Genomic DNA, 15,763 nt, shown 5'->3' with positions numbered 1-15,763 from the left:
GAGCTCACTGGGCATGAAACAAGACCACACAGACACACGTAATAAGCACGTAAACCTTGTCAAATATTGGAATCAGTTGCTGGGAAATTCCTCCTAGGGCTTATTACCTGAGATTCGCCTATGTACAAGAAAACTGCCTGATACGTCAAATAAATAGTTCTTGATTTTTTTTTAATTCAATATATGGTGCACTTTTTTAACTACATTTAGTAACATTGACTTCCATCATCTACTGTAAGTCATATGATAATTTACAATGAGATAGTCAAACTTAATAAACTTCAATAAAAAAAGAGCATTTTTTAACCTGAAGAAGCATTTATGGGGCTCAATGTCTCTTCACCACTGTATTCATCATGATAGGAATTTATAAAGGATTTATATAAATGCATAACAATGCTCCCCTTTGAGTCTATATGTTTATTTACACTATTAAAGTATTTTGAGAGAAAACGTGTTAACCTCTCATCATGACTAGTGTCAGCATTATTTTGGATTATGTTAAATTTGCTCAACACCAGCTTCTACCTACTTGTTTTCTCATTTGCAAGCCATTTATCTACTTGTGTATTTTTATACAAACTAGACTTTGAAACCTAGCCTGAGACATCTCTGGGGAGAAAAAAAAAATGTTCTGAAACCTAACCTTGGTGGTATAAGCAACTGTAACTGGCTTGTCATATTTTTGAGATAAGAAATCCCAGAGACCCACAGTTAAATGCAATGTGACAGGTGAAAGAATATTAAAATTAATTTTGAAGGAGAACGCAAGTATCTATAGAAATTTTAGTCCACATTTGCAAGGAGCCGTAGTTTCTGATGTCTGTGAGTTTGTTTAAATAACAGCCTTATTCCTTAAGAAATAATATAGCCTTTTTATTTTTCTGCATTATGTACAATGAAAGAAGCGCTGTGTGGTGATGTGGCTGAAAGGTTATCATTATCGGAATGACAGAAACAAAAGTATATTATCACGGGGATGATGTCAATGAAAGGGTATCATTACTTCTTCTGGGGAGAACATTCTGGTAAGTAAACACACAGTGCAGTATTTATTACATTTTATTCTATATGTGTCTCCAAGAAAATCTGGTGTGCACAAGGGGGAGGGGGTGCAGTTTGTGATGTTGAGGGGAAAAAAATCATTGGTTTTACTCGTTCAACAAAAATCTTCAGCAATTATATTTTCAACTTTCCCTTCACGGCAGAACAGTCTATGTTGCCATCTACTCAGCGTTTTGCACTGGTATCTCAAAGGTACTTTGCTCCAGAGAGTGCAAATCCAAATCTGAGTTCTAAAACAACATGTTTAAACTTCCAACGTTAAGTCAGTCTCCTCTTACATGTATCAAACTGAGAGATGTACAGGGCATCCTCAGAGATGTACAAGGATCCCAAATCAAGCATGTTATTCTAAGGAATGTCTAATGAAAAAAATACACTGTTGTATATAAGGAAAGAAATCTCTCCAAAACCTTAGTTTCCTGTGAACTAAAACGCTTTGTTAAATAAACTGCTTATTTGCATCTTTGAAATCAGCGATCATTGTTCCTTTAAATAAACTAAGTGGTATGTCGGGCTTAGAAGCTTTGAAGTATTTGTAATGAAGCCCAGGGACAGCACATCACACAAACAAATAGAACTTCAAAGCCCAAATCCTTACGCACTAGACAGCCAGCAGCCTGATCTTAGTATGTGTCGAAAATATTGCCTGCCTCTCAGAATTCCTTCTCTGAAAATTCAACAAGTATCAGAAAGAAAAGAAGAGGAAAGAAAAGAAAAAAGAAAAAAAAAAGCAGAAACTACAAGCTCCAAAACACGATTTATATCTTACCTCCTTTTCTCAATCTAGCACCTGGGCCTCATCTCTACATAGATGAACCTTTCTCTGGAAAGTCTGAGAACACGGAGCTCAGTAGGCTCACTAAAGTATATCCACTTGTTTCCTGTAATTGTCATTAAGTAGAGAAACATCTACTTTGTAAATAATGATCATGTACAACACATGCTCCAATTCAGAACCTCACAGAGGGTGTCTGATTGGTCCATCTTTAAAACACATCAATCATTAGAATCACTGTTCCATCTCTTTAGTTTGTTTTTTTCTATTTTCTCTTTTCTTTTTTTCAGACTTTTCCTTCTTACATAACTATCGCTTTTTTGGTTGTTTATCCCCTCAGAATTCTGTCCTTGATAATTGATTTTTTTTTTTAAAGAAAATCATTTATGGATGTGGTTCTCACGTTTTGTTCAGCTCTCCAGGATACAGACCCTGGTCCTCACCACTCTTATTTCAGAAAAGGGGTCTCCTCAATTTTCTTTATAGCTTCCACAAATGGAGTGTTATTCACAGAAATCTGGCACAAATCAATTCCCAGCATTCCCACCTAATTCTTAGTTTACTTTTGTAGCAGGTAAGCATGGTAACTTTTTGAGGTTTATATGGAAGACACCACAACATCCACGATAAGTGTGATAGCTCCTTTAGTTTATGAAGTCCACTGTTATGTGCTCTACCTCTGTGTGATAAGATTCTTACCTGTCAACTTGACTATATCTGGAATTAACTAAAATCTGAGTGACTGGGTACACCTGGGAAGGACGTTTCTTAATTCAGTCATTTGAAGTGGGAAGACCAATCCAAGTCTTTGGAAATGGTAAGATCCCCCTTAACATCTGAGCCACACCTTCTTCTGGAAGCCTGTGTAAAGGACATGGAAGAAGGAAACTTTTGCTCTTTGCTGGCTGGCCCTCGCTCTTGCTGGCAAATTCATCCTTTCACTGGCATCAGAGCCTACTTCTTCAGGATTTCAGCATGTGCTGAAGACTAGTTGAGATATTACTTCATGGACTGAACAGCGACTGGATTCTTGGACTTTCTACTGATAGACAGCCACTTTTGGGCAGCTGGTCGACAGCCTGTAAGGCAGTGTAATAAATCCCTTATTATTTATATGTGTATATAATATACATATCTATTACATATATATGTGTATCATCTATCTATCTATCTATCTATCTATCTATCTATCTATCTATCTATCATCTTCATTCTATCAGTTCTGTTCCTAAAAGAACCCCAATTAAATATACCAGGGGAAATGTAGTGAAACACCTATGTACCCCAGATACAGCAATAGAGCAAAGAACAGATTCCATCCAAATTGAGCTCGGTGAGCCAACAAGTTTACAGAAGAGAACAGGCAATTCGAAGCAGCTGCATGGGAGCAAAGTCCCATCCCCAGCATGGGTGACTCATGGAAATCTGCTCCCACTGTAGAGTACAACCCCTAATTAATTATCCACCTCCTCCACACTCCTGTAACTCCAAGACCCGTGTAGCTGGGACAGGCGGGAGTGTTGTGGAATGTCAGGTGGGAGCTCCTGACCTTTCTAGTTCCTTCCAGGAGGGACTGCTAACAGTCCCCATCCCTCCACCACATTCTTAGTTATTGGCTGTATCATTCTGTTATTTCATTGCCAAGCTGCCTCGGGTAGCTCCTGTGTTGGACGATGGTAGTGGACTTATCAAATGTCCAGGAAACAGCTTCACTGCACAGTTACTCTTATTTTACACTGAAGGAAGCAGAGCTGCACAGAGACTGGGTGGTTTTAACATGTTAGTGCAGCTAATTTACAAGAGTTAGGATTTAAAACCAAGCAAGGTCTTTACCCCACACAATGTCTATAATCACCGAATCACCAGCCTCTGACACTCTTTCCCCTGGCCCTTCATGAAACTAAAAAACAAATCACACCTAGACAATATAGGCTTTAAAATGAATGGCGGCATCTTTTATTATTTGGGCTTGTAAAGCATGAAAAGAAAGGAATACTAGCCCTTTGAAAGTGATTTAAATTAGCCTTGGACCAAAGGGCCTAAAACAACAACAACAACAAAAAAAAATCTACAGTCAAATTAAAATGCAAATAAACAGAACTATTCTGGGTCCCCTTTGGCTACAACTGTGCATGCTAAAAATATATGATGTTTCTGCATCACTGACTGTTGGGGAGGGGAGGGAAGGAGGTATTAAATTAAACCTTCTCTCCCTCATTAACTTGGAACCATAAGCAGGTATCAAAAATATCAGAATATTAGCATTGGAGGACTCGTCTGACTCATGGACTTCATGGTGTACTCTCCTCTTCTAGACTTTGAGACCCCTCCATTGGAGGAATGTTTGAGAGGTTGGCAACAGACCACATCATAAAACCAATTGGAAGCAGTTCTGTCTCACCTGGTGTGCTGAAAATGTAGCACTCACAAGTGCTTTTAACATTCAAGAATGCAGAGCAGGTGTGGTTGTTACCTGCTCACCACTTGCCCTCAGTCAAATCAACATATCCCAAGGGAAAGATGGAGTCAAGAATAGAGAAGAAGATTTCCTATACACAGTAGATATTGAAATTGTTGCAAAGCCTATCTGTCACAAACTTGCAAGAGTTTAACAAAATCAAGGGAACATGGGTATGCAGGCCACAGCCTCTTACAATAATACAGTAGTGTATATGATGACTGACATCTATAATATAAATATCTGAACCACCTATATAATGAGAATACAAAGATATGCATATGTCTGCATGTGTACATATGTACACATACCTTTAGAAAACAATACATATGTTATTCTTTTGTTTTATTTTGTTTTTTTGGTTTTTCGAGACAGAGTTCCTCTGTGTAGCTTTGCACCTTTCCTGGAACTCGCTTTGTAGACCGGGCTGGCCTTGAACTCACAGAGATCCACCTGGCTCTGCCTCCCAAGTGATGGGATTAAAGACCTGTGCCTCCACCGCCTGGCCTATGTATGTTATTCTTAAAGACTACCATAGATACTAATTTAAATCATATCAATGTAATGCCATTTAATCAGTAAATATAATGACTGTTCTCAACTTCAGCACACTCAGGTCTTTAAAGGGATCATAATGCTTAAAATGATCTATGCCTTGGTAGCATATAATTAACAAATAGGTGACGATACTCAATTTTTGCAATTATTTCTCTTGTGTGAATACTTTTTTCAAGTTAATTTTGTGGATGAAAAAAAAGAAAATTTTCCTGTGGCCATCAGTATTGTCACATGCTTTCAGCTCCAGTGGGAGAATCAAGTCACATTTTAAAGGTTTGGACATGGCTGGAGAGATGGCTCAGGGGTTAAAAGCACTTGCTGCTCTTGCACAAAACTGAGTTCCATTTCTAGTGTCTACGTTGGGCATCCCATAACCATCTGTAACCCTGGTTCCAGGAAATCTGACACCCTCTTCTGACCTCCTCAGACACATGAAATGTCTGTGGTGCACGTGCATGCACGCAGGCACCTGAACACACACACAAAATACAAATAAATACTTTTAAAAATTTTAAAATATTTTGACTCTGCATGAAGAGGACTCTTGCAGCCATTAAGACCTGCAACTTCTCAACTTACAGATCCTAGTAAGAACACACTTCCCATAAACCCAGCTACTGCTATCCTGGCTAAAAAGACCGAATAATTTCCTAACCGATGTGCCCACAATGGTCCCCCACTGACACAAAATGCTTATAATTAAATTTATTTTTAACTAATGCCAAACAAAAACTCATTGTACATATTTAGGGAGTATCATGTGGTATTTTTATAAATGTTCATATTGGGTAACTCAAGTAATTTACACAAACATGAGTGCACAGATAAGCACTACAAATAAATACTTGTTTATAGTTGTTCATAATAAGCAAAAATTAGAAGCAGTCCTACCTAATGTCTATCAACTGAAATATGAATGGCCAAATATAGACCACTAAATCATGTATAGTGGTACATGCCTACAATCCCAGCACACAGAAGGCTGAGGCAGGAGAGTGACTAGGAGTTCAAAATCAGTCTGGGCTACAATGCAAAAGCTGGTCTCAAAAAAGAAAGAGGGAGAGAGAGAGCTAAGTAAATCTAAACTACTCCATTAATAAAAGGAACCAAGGGTTAATTCATGCACAATTTGATAGTTCAAAACCATTACACATGTAAATAATTTGGACCCAAGAGACTTTGGAGCACACAGGGATCAAATGTCAGATTTCAGTGGGACACTAAGCACAGATGAGTGGTTCCCAGTCTGTCTGTGGTCTCTGGCCTGCCTCTCTCTGTGTTATACACAGAGGTTGAAAACCAGTGCAGTTCCTGCTCTGTTTGGGATCTGATTTCAACACGCACCTCCTCAAGTGACCGTTTCTCTAGTTCCTTGATACCAGTTCCCTTCCTCCTTACTGAGTCTCCGTTTACCCAAAGAGCTTTTGTCCCACCACTCCATGCTAGCCTATGCCTGGTATAAATTCTAACTTTTCAGTTCAGAGGAAGATGTCATTGGAAACTATGAAGGATTGGGAGGACAGAGAGAATACTGTTTTGAATATTCCCTTCACCTCCTGGTTCATCTCACATCACGCTACACTCCACGATGGTGTGCTATCCAATACACTCTCATACTAGTGTAAGCCCATTCCACTTTTGCTTCTCTTGCCAATATGAATTCCTTTGTCAAGTCATTCTCTTGACTGTAAAGTGCCATTTGCTTTCTTTCTGGTTGGAAAGTAGGAGCCTCAGTGTATTAATTATTCAGTACTGAATGTTGATCTCAGTGGGTTCTTCTTGCCTCATTCTCCTCCCTTTTTGTAATCTGCCTGTCGGAACAAAACGGAGCCTGTATTCAATCACTTCACCTTTCCAACGTTCTGAAATTTGCTCTGAAATCAAATATAGCCAAAGTTGAAATATATAGCATATCAGAAGATCTCTGTGGAGCACTGGGCCTTGTAAAATATGGGTGGTGGGTTGCATGAGAAATGTCCCCTGTAGGCTTGTCCTATGGGCCATCTAAAACATGTATGATGGTTTGAATGAGAAATGTCCCCCATACTGCTCTTGACACTTGTGCTATTTGGAAAGGTTTAGGAGCTAGAGTCTTGCTGGAGGAAGTGGGCACTAGGGACAAGCCTTGGGGTTTTAAGAGTCCAGCCATACTTCCTGTTGGCTCTGTTTCCTGAGTGCAGATGTAGTGTGGCCAGAAAATCTCAGTTCTATCTTCCCTGCCATGATGGAATGTTCCTCAAATTGTAAGCCAGAATAAACCCTTCATTCCTTAAATAGCATCATGATGGGTATTTTGTAACAGGAATTAGAAAGGGAACTAATACAATAAGTCATATTTAAAAGCAAGTACAACTATAAATAAACTGAAATACAAATTATTCAATACATTCACATGAGTCCTGAAAAGAAATCTAAAGGTTAATAGTCAATTTGCCATGGAAAATGATTTTCAAAGCTGTTACTGTACAAATGTTTCCCAGGTCATATGCTCATATGAGGATCCTGGATAGATGAATTTAAAATTAATCAAGGCTTTTTACTAATATGTAGGCAGTAGAACATTGTAAGGCTCTTAACAATAAAGTCACTGGTAGCCCTCAATCTTCAGGAGTCAGCAGAGGAAGCAGTTATAAAGACCAGGAAAAGATGGACATAAGGCATGCGCATGTAGTCTCTACTTAGGAGGCTGAGGTAAGAGAATTACATGAGCCCAAAAGTTCAAAGCCAGCTTGGTGGGTTGTGATGGTTAATATAAAGAGTCAACTTGATGCAATATGGAGTCACCTGGGAGATGGGCCCCAGAACATGCCTATGAAAAATTATCCAGATTTGGTTAGATGATGTGGGAAGACCATTCATTAGGATAGAATCCTGGACTGTGGAGAAAGGAGAAAGTAAGATGACCACAGGAAGTCATTAACCCTGTGTGGTGATTTGAAAGAAAATGCCCCCCCAAAGTGGGTGGCACTATTAGGAGGCATGGCCTTGCTGGAGGAAGTGTGTTACTGTGGGGATGGGCTTTGAGGTCTCTCTTTTCCTCAAGCTTTGCTCAGTGTGACTTTCAGTTGACTTCCTGTTTCCTGCAAGATATAGGAATCTCAGCTCCCCTGCCTGAAAATTGTCATGCTCCCTGCCATAATGATAATGGACTGAACCTCTGAAACTATAAGAAAGACCCCTCAATTAAATGTTTTCCTTGTAAGAGTTGCCATGGTCAAGGTGTCTCTTCACAGCAATAAAAAAAAAACCCTAAGACATTCTGCTTACTAACTATAGATGTGATGTGGCCAGCTACTTCAAGCACCTACTGCCTAGACTTGCTCTCCATGGTAGACTGTACCCTTGAATTGTGAACCAATATCACAATTTTTCCATTTAACTGATTTTGCCTGAGAATTTTATCACAACAGGAAATGTAACTAAGGCATTAGCCAACAGAGAACATCACAAGACTACAAGTGTATGAATGAAAAAATGAATGAATGAATGAATGAATGCCTAGAGAGACTGGCTCTATGAGAAAGGCCAACTGGAAAGAGCTGTGGCCATTAGCTAAGAGATGCAGCAAATATGGTAGCCTGATTACTTGAAAGATGGAATTGAGAAGTATATACCCCAAAGCTCTTTCTCCTTTTCTTTCAGCCCTTTCAAATGTCCCATTGAGAGAATATACCAGAAACCAAACATAGGGGCACTCAAGTATGAAATCCTTGAAGTCATCATTCTAGGGCATGTAAATGTTGAAGAGCAGTTCAGAAAGTCAAATGGTGGAAGTTATCCAACACGACCTGAGTTGCCAATAATGGTTACATAAAAGAAAAGAAAAAAAATGTTAGCAAATGCATTCTGACTGAAATAAAACCAGGGGGTGGATAATATCTGTATAATATCTGTGTGTACATACACAAATACTTATCAGTTGTTTGTCCCAAAGAATAAAGAAAAGTATAATGTGTACTATTTCCAAAACTTTGTCTTGGTTTAATAAAATATTAGATATTTAAAGAATCAATAAAATTGGTATTTCATGAAGATTAATCAATGATGCACTGGGCACACAGTAACTAGTCTATTTGACTCACAAACATTATTGTTACTAGACAATAGACACTACATCTTTCATCTCTGTGTCCCCATTAGCTGAGATATAAGTGTTTATGGAATAGATGTAAGTATATGAATAACCAAATGAGTGAATGAGAAGAATGAATTTATTCTTGGATATGGTAGTCCAAGCTTTCTGACTGTTGCTCATAGGTGTATATGTTTAGTGATGACTACTGGGACTGAATAATGTACCTGCAGAGTCCTCTGGAGAAGATTGATTTTTTTTTGTCTCTGTCTCTGTTTGTCTGTCTTACTAACTGCCCAAACTCTAGGCATTAATTACCTATATATAGCACTTCATATAGGGATAAGATCCCTTCAGATTTCCCCATTCATGTTGGCATCTCAAATAACATCATTGTGCAGGTCTTGTTGATTTCACAGGCTCAGTTTCCCTGTCCTATATAGATGTTATCTTACAGCAGACTTCATGATCCTCTAGCCCATGATCTTTCCGCCCCTTCTTCTGCAATGTTCCCTGAGCCTTGGATGTAGAAATTAGGTTGTAGATGAATCACCAGAGGTTAGGTACCCCATGGTCAGCTGCACTCTACATTTTAACCAATTAGATGGTATGTGCACATATACTTACGTATATATGTAACACTAACTAACTAAAGAAGAGGTCATGAATCGAGAGGGAGTGGAAGAGACATTTCTCTACTGCCAAATGACTCCTGATATAGGCCCTACACTTTTCCCACAGTCCTGTGTTCTTCCTTTGCTATGTTCTCATTTTGCACTAGATGATTCTTTGTTGTGGGAAATTCTCCTGGGTGTGGTCTGCCCCGTCTCTCTAGATCTGAGTAGTGCATTCCCTAATGGGACAACTAAATAGGTCTCCAGACCATGTTAAATGTCACAGGGACTGGACAATTGCCTGGTGGAGGACCACTGGTCTAGGATATTGTTCCTCTCTTTTTGTCTAATAAATATAGTGGAACACCAAGATGTTGCCATCACAAAATTGCACAGTGCTCAAAATTGCCTAATTTTTGTAGTGTTGGCGGCTCATGTTCTGTGTAGCACCTGTCACCTTACACCTTGCCTTTAACTGCTTGACACTTTGCATTAAATGTAAGTTCCATAAGCTCGAGCAGGTTACTGTTCTCCTTGATAGAGTTACCAGTCCTTGATGCACCTAGTGATGCTTCCTTCATAGGCTATGGTGTTTGCTCAGTATTTGCTAGAATGGATGAGGAAGAAATGTGTATCTTTGTATTCAGCACTGCCATTGCCTAGTGACACCTTCTCTGCAGCAAGCAGAAGGCTTCAAATACAGGTCCCTCTACCATGGATGACTTCCTCTTATGTCCCTAAGCCAAGAGCAATACTTACACACTGGCTGCTTCTGAGAGACGCTTCAAAACCGACAATAGCAGGTTTTATGGCAATATTTCACATTCTTTGCATAAGTGTCATTTTTAAAATTTCTAGTTGACATCCAAATGAAGCATGTAAAAATAACTTGAAGAGACCAGATACAGGGCTTTTGCTAGTTAATATTTGCCATAAAATTTTCCTCCAATAATGAGGCCGATTAAATTGTTTCATCTTCAAAATGCTCTCAAGCATTAATTAATTATTGCAAGACTCCTGTGCAATAAATAATTAAGTATTATCATTGCTCCATTTATTGATGGGAAAATGAGCGTAATAGATTAAGAACTTTCTACAATTTATTTAGGTCAGGCGCAGTGTAAAGATCTGATGACTTTTCAGCATCCCTTTTTTTTTCATTGTATAACCTGATTTAAGAGCCATTTTTATGAAATACGTTTTTTTTTTTTTTACAAAGTTTGGTAACAGAAGCCTCAAATAATTTCTAATATCAGAGCAATAAATAATAAACTCCTATTTCCACATATCAAATCACACTTCAATCTTCAGTCTTCCGGTTCCTGAACTATAAAACTTTAGGAAGTGGTGAGCACATTTCCATCCCCTCGGCATCATTATTAGTAACTGCATGCACATTTGGGGCACAAAAAAAATATGTAATCTTTTAAAATTCCAGCTCTAAAAAAGGGAAGCTCAAAACGTAGTTGATTATATTCTAGGATTTACAAACCAAGCACTTTCCTCAGGAACTAAACAACAAGAAATTGACCATGTTCTATCATCTCCAGTAATGTATTCAGAAGTGAAGTGTCCGGGAAGTTTTACATTTTCTTTCAATTTGGTGTTTGCGAATTCTCTGTTTCTAGTGAACAGTAGGCTGTGTAGTCACAGATTTGCGAAACCGGGACCCCTGTTCCATTGCTCCGTAGAGAGTGGGTTTGTCTTAATGTGTGTATCATTCTGATATGGATACTGGAAATGATACTCGCAGCAGCACAGGTTGAACAGGGTTCTTCTTGGAAATACAAGCTTGTCTGAACCTCTTTTCCTCCATGGTCACCTAAGAGACAACTTGTCACTCTATACCCATCTGTGCAAATGTAGTTAGGGCTTGCCCTCTGCTGACTAGCATGTGCTTCTCTTACAGAGGGTAGGCCACATGATGAGAGTGCCGCTCTGTAAGGAAACCAAGTCATCATCTGCAGAGCCTTACAAAGCAGGAAGCTGCAATGCGGGAACATAAGGGAAGAAGCTCAGACTTAAGCTGTCAGTGTGAAGAAGGTGGAGAGGAAGTGATGTGATAGGCGGCACCGGGTTGCTATGGTAACAGAGAATATTTTCGATGCTGTGATGTCTTCCCTAGTGGGATTCCTCTGGAATTGCCTCCACTGAGGTCAGGGCTGCTGGTGGAAGGGAACTACTGTGAACTTTCACAGCAGCCACTTCCAAATGCCACCCAGAAAAGCCCTGTTTGTCAAATTCTTATTCCTATGCTTGTAGAAAGCTACATGTTGGTTGTCACCCGCACATTAGTCAAAATGGGTGGTGAGTGGAATTGGCAGGAGAACAAGAAAATATTCCTGGGGTGTTTCAGAAAGCAACCAAACACTAACATTCTCCCGAAGCGGACACTGCAAATGGCAATAGAAGAAGACTCAAGTTCAAGTTCGTGCACGTTTGTTTCTCCCTGTTTTTATGCTAAGACTCCAGTGTTAGGAAATCTGCTTTTAAAAAGTGATTTAAGAGGTGTAGGAAAGTTAGGTCTCTGTCAGGGTACTACAGTTTTTAGAAAATTACAAACTACAGTTTTTAGGGGAAAAATAGGTTTTTAGAAAATTGCAAACATAATATTTTGGTAGGATGAAGAGGAAATGTGAGAAATTAAAGGATTGATGTTCACAGCACTGGGCAACAGCTACAGGAATCCCAGTGGTGGAGTGCTTGCCTAGCATGCATGGGGACTTGGTTTTGTCTACAATGGTACACAAACACCAAAAAATACAAATAAAAGCCCAGCATGATGGCTGTCTGCACCTAGGAAGCTGAAGCAGGAGGACTGGCATGAGTTTAGAGCCGGTCTGAACTATATAATGGAAAGCCTGAGTTAGAATAACACTTTTCCTTTTAAAAAGAAATAAAAGAGAAAATATAAACTTCCATTTACTTCCCATGTACTGGGTGTGATGTGCCTTAAACCTTTTCATATGTGGTTTATCATTTACCCATTTCGTGATGACAGAATATTTATTTATATACAAACTTTATGAATTAAAAATGAGAGAACTAAGCTGCCCTTAATTGATTAACACGGGCAATAGGTATGTAGTTCTGTGAACTAAATGTTTTTCTAATTTCTATCCCATGTCCCATTCATACTAGGAAGCATTTGAAATGTTTTCATCTTAATGAGACTATTAGAGTGAAGAAAAATTGAGGCATGGAAAAAAAGTTCATTCTGAAAAACAGAAAAGAAGAAAGAGGCAGAGGATAAGAATGGAGAATTGTTGGTATAATAGAAAGTTATGCACCATCTGGAAGTTTTTAAGAATAGAGAAAACAGGACTGGAGAGAAAGCTAAGTTTGGTGAAGGGCTTGTTGTACAAGCATGAAGAGCTGAGTTTGAGTCCCATTATCTATGAAAAAAGCCAGGCATGGTGAACTGTGCTGGAATCTCAGTGCTGGGAGGACCATGTAACCTTGCTGGCCAGTCTAACCAACCAGTCTAACCCATCAGCGAGTTCTAAGTTCAGTAAGGGACCATGTCTCAAAAAACTGAGTCGACAGCAGTGGAGAAAATGACCTGACGTCAACCCCATGCTTCTATGTGCATGAAAGCACATTTCTGAACACACACAGAAACACACACACACACACACACACACACACACACACACCAGAGTAAAGAAAACAATATAGATCACAAATCAAGAAAAGAAAGACTTGCAGCTCCCATAGCTAAGCCATGCAGCTTTATGGAAAGTAAAGATATGAACTTAAAGTAAGATAGTCCATCTATGACCAGTTATTCATCTGTTTATACTCAAAGTGCTTGCTGAGCAAAAGTCAGAATGTGTGTGTAGATAGGCTCTACTTACTACCTAGTAATCACTGCACATGGCATTGTCTTTTCAGAAAACTAGTAAAATGTACTGAGAAAGGAAAGAGGGAGAAAGAAAGGAAATGTGGAAGAAAAGAGGGGGAAGAGGAAGGAGAAATAGAGAAAGGGAGAAATGAAACACTGGCTCCCTCTGGACAGCCAAGACAAAATTCAGGCATTGCAGTCAATCTTGTCCTATAATTATCACCCATCAGACAGCTCAAAATTCCATCAGTGTTACCCATTTCTCAGCCAAAGTGACATTGCCAATTCAAATTAATTTTTCACATGTTTCCTCAGGTACATTTAATGGCTTATTAAATTCTAAGAACTACATATTATATATACAGTCTTTTATCACTTCTCAGAGTTGTGCTCTATATGAAGCCATCATTTTCAATAAAATTTATTACTTGGAAGATGGTGTTCCTTATTATTCATATAAATTCCATTGCCCTCTTAAAAATCAATTAAAGTTTTATGATAGTATACTCTTTTAATTTCACCTTCCAAAGAAGCTGTACTGTAATTGGCATATAACAATAAGGGCCAAAAATACATTGGTTTTCTGTGTCGTGTGAATGGTGATTTTCAGAGAATATTGTTTGTTCTTTGAAGACATAAGTCAGAAAATTTCTTTCTTCTTACTTTTACTTTCTATTTGTTTGTTTGTTTTGGCAAGATCTCATATAGCTTAGGCTGGCCTAGAACTCCTACATAGTCAAGAGTGACCTTGAGGGGTTGGGGATTTAGCTCAGTGGTAGAAGCGCAAGGCCTTGGGTTCAGTCCTCAGCTCTGGCAAAAAAAAAAAAAAAAAAAAAAAAAAAGTGACCTTGAATTTCTGATTCTCCCCTATCCAACTCCCCAGTGCTGAGAGGATAGCATGAACACCAAGTCATTTTGCATTGGATGGGGGTCCTGGAGCTTAAACCCAGGGTTTCATGAGTGCTAGGCAAGCATTATATCTACCAAGTTAGAGCTACACCCCTAGCCCCAAAGTCAGAGAATTTCTTATAGAAAGAAAGATAAAAAGGAACTCCAAGCCATCTCTTCTTTTTCCTTCCTAACGTATGATAATTTTGAGTGATTTGGAAATGTCAAAGACCCTGAGACCACAGCATTTGTTGATTGTGGATATTATTGTTATTATGTTGATCAGGGACAAATCACAAACACAAAGCATCAGAACTGGGTACAGTGATTCCATGGTGTTGTTTGCATGAAATGCTGCCATTTCAAGTACGCCATTTAAGAACCGGATCAGATGTGTGAAACAGGGCAGGAATGAGCAGAAACTTCAGCCAAAAGTAGTCTCATTTGCTTTCATAGGCCAGACTTGTAGAAGAAGGCATTGAAAATTTCCACAATTCTGCTTTTGTAAGCCACAATCCCAGGGCATGTTTCCCATAGTCAAGGTCAGCTCAGGAAGAGAAAAAGAATGCACATGCTCTTAAAGCTTTGCCAGAAACCCCACTGATGACATCTACATTTATACAAAATCCAAAAGAAACCAGTCACATACTCATACAAACTATAAGCAGTGGATCAAAACTGTCCTTTGGTCAAGCACTGATCAAGAACTTTTTCACAAGGAAGAAGGGCACAAGATCCACCTTGTTTTTCATGTTTAATACTTAATTTTTATTGTTTTTAGTTATGCATATGTATGCATGGTGGGTGGGCGGATATTGCATGGGTGTGTGCAGGCTCTACTGCTGAAGTTGCAAGAGGTTGTTAACTACCTGGCATGGGTGCTGAGAACTAAGCACGTTCTAACTAACTGACCCTCTGCAAGAGCAGTACACATTCTTAGCCACTGAGCCATCTCTCCATCCCTGTTCTTCATCTGAAACACTATTCTTTAAATCCTCTTTTAAATCGCTTGCTGTGTTCTTTCTTTGGAAAATGGCCTTTATTATCCAGTACCCGCTCTGTCAGAGTCAGTGTCTTCCAAGGCAGTATCTATTATCCACTCCCTTCTCCTCTTTTTCACATGCCTATTTTCATCTCTGTTTGGACATTATACAGGGTGATAGAGACAATGTTATGTATTAACTGTACCCATTTTCTTGATTGCTTTGGTTTTGGGGGTATAGGACATGGGACAATTTCATTCCCCATCCACTCTTGCTACTAGCATAAAATCACATAATTAATCTCAGGCTACTGGATTATTGACATGGGAGTGTATTCTCTAAAGTTCCATTTGATAATTCACACTTTCCTCTAACTCTAAGATGTGACAGACTCCAGGGTAGTAGACATGTAATTAGAATAGCCGAAGTGGGTTAACCATTGCATAGATGTGAGCCACCCAGGCAGGCCCACACCCATAATAAGCCCATGAGAATGTCATCGTCTG

The sequence above is a fragment of the Onychomys torridus genome, chromosome 19, assembly GCF_903995425.1.
Source record: "Onychomys torridus chromosome 19, mOncTor1.1, whole genome shotgun sequence".
NCBI lineage: Eukaryota > Metazoa > Chordata > Mammalia > Rodentia > Cricetidae > Onychomys > Onychomys torridus.
The sequence above is the reverse complement of the archived record's forward strand: the minus strand, read 5'-3'. Positions refer to the sequence as shown.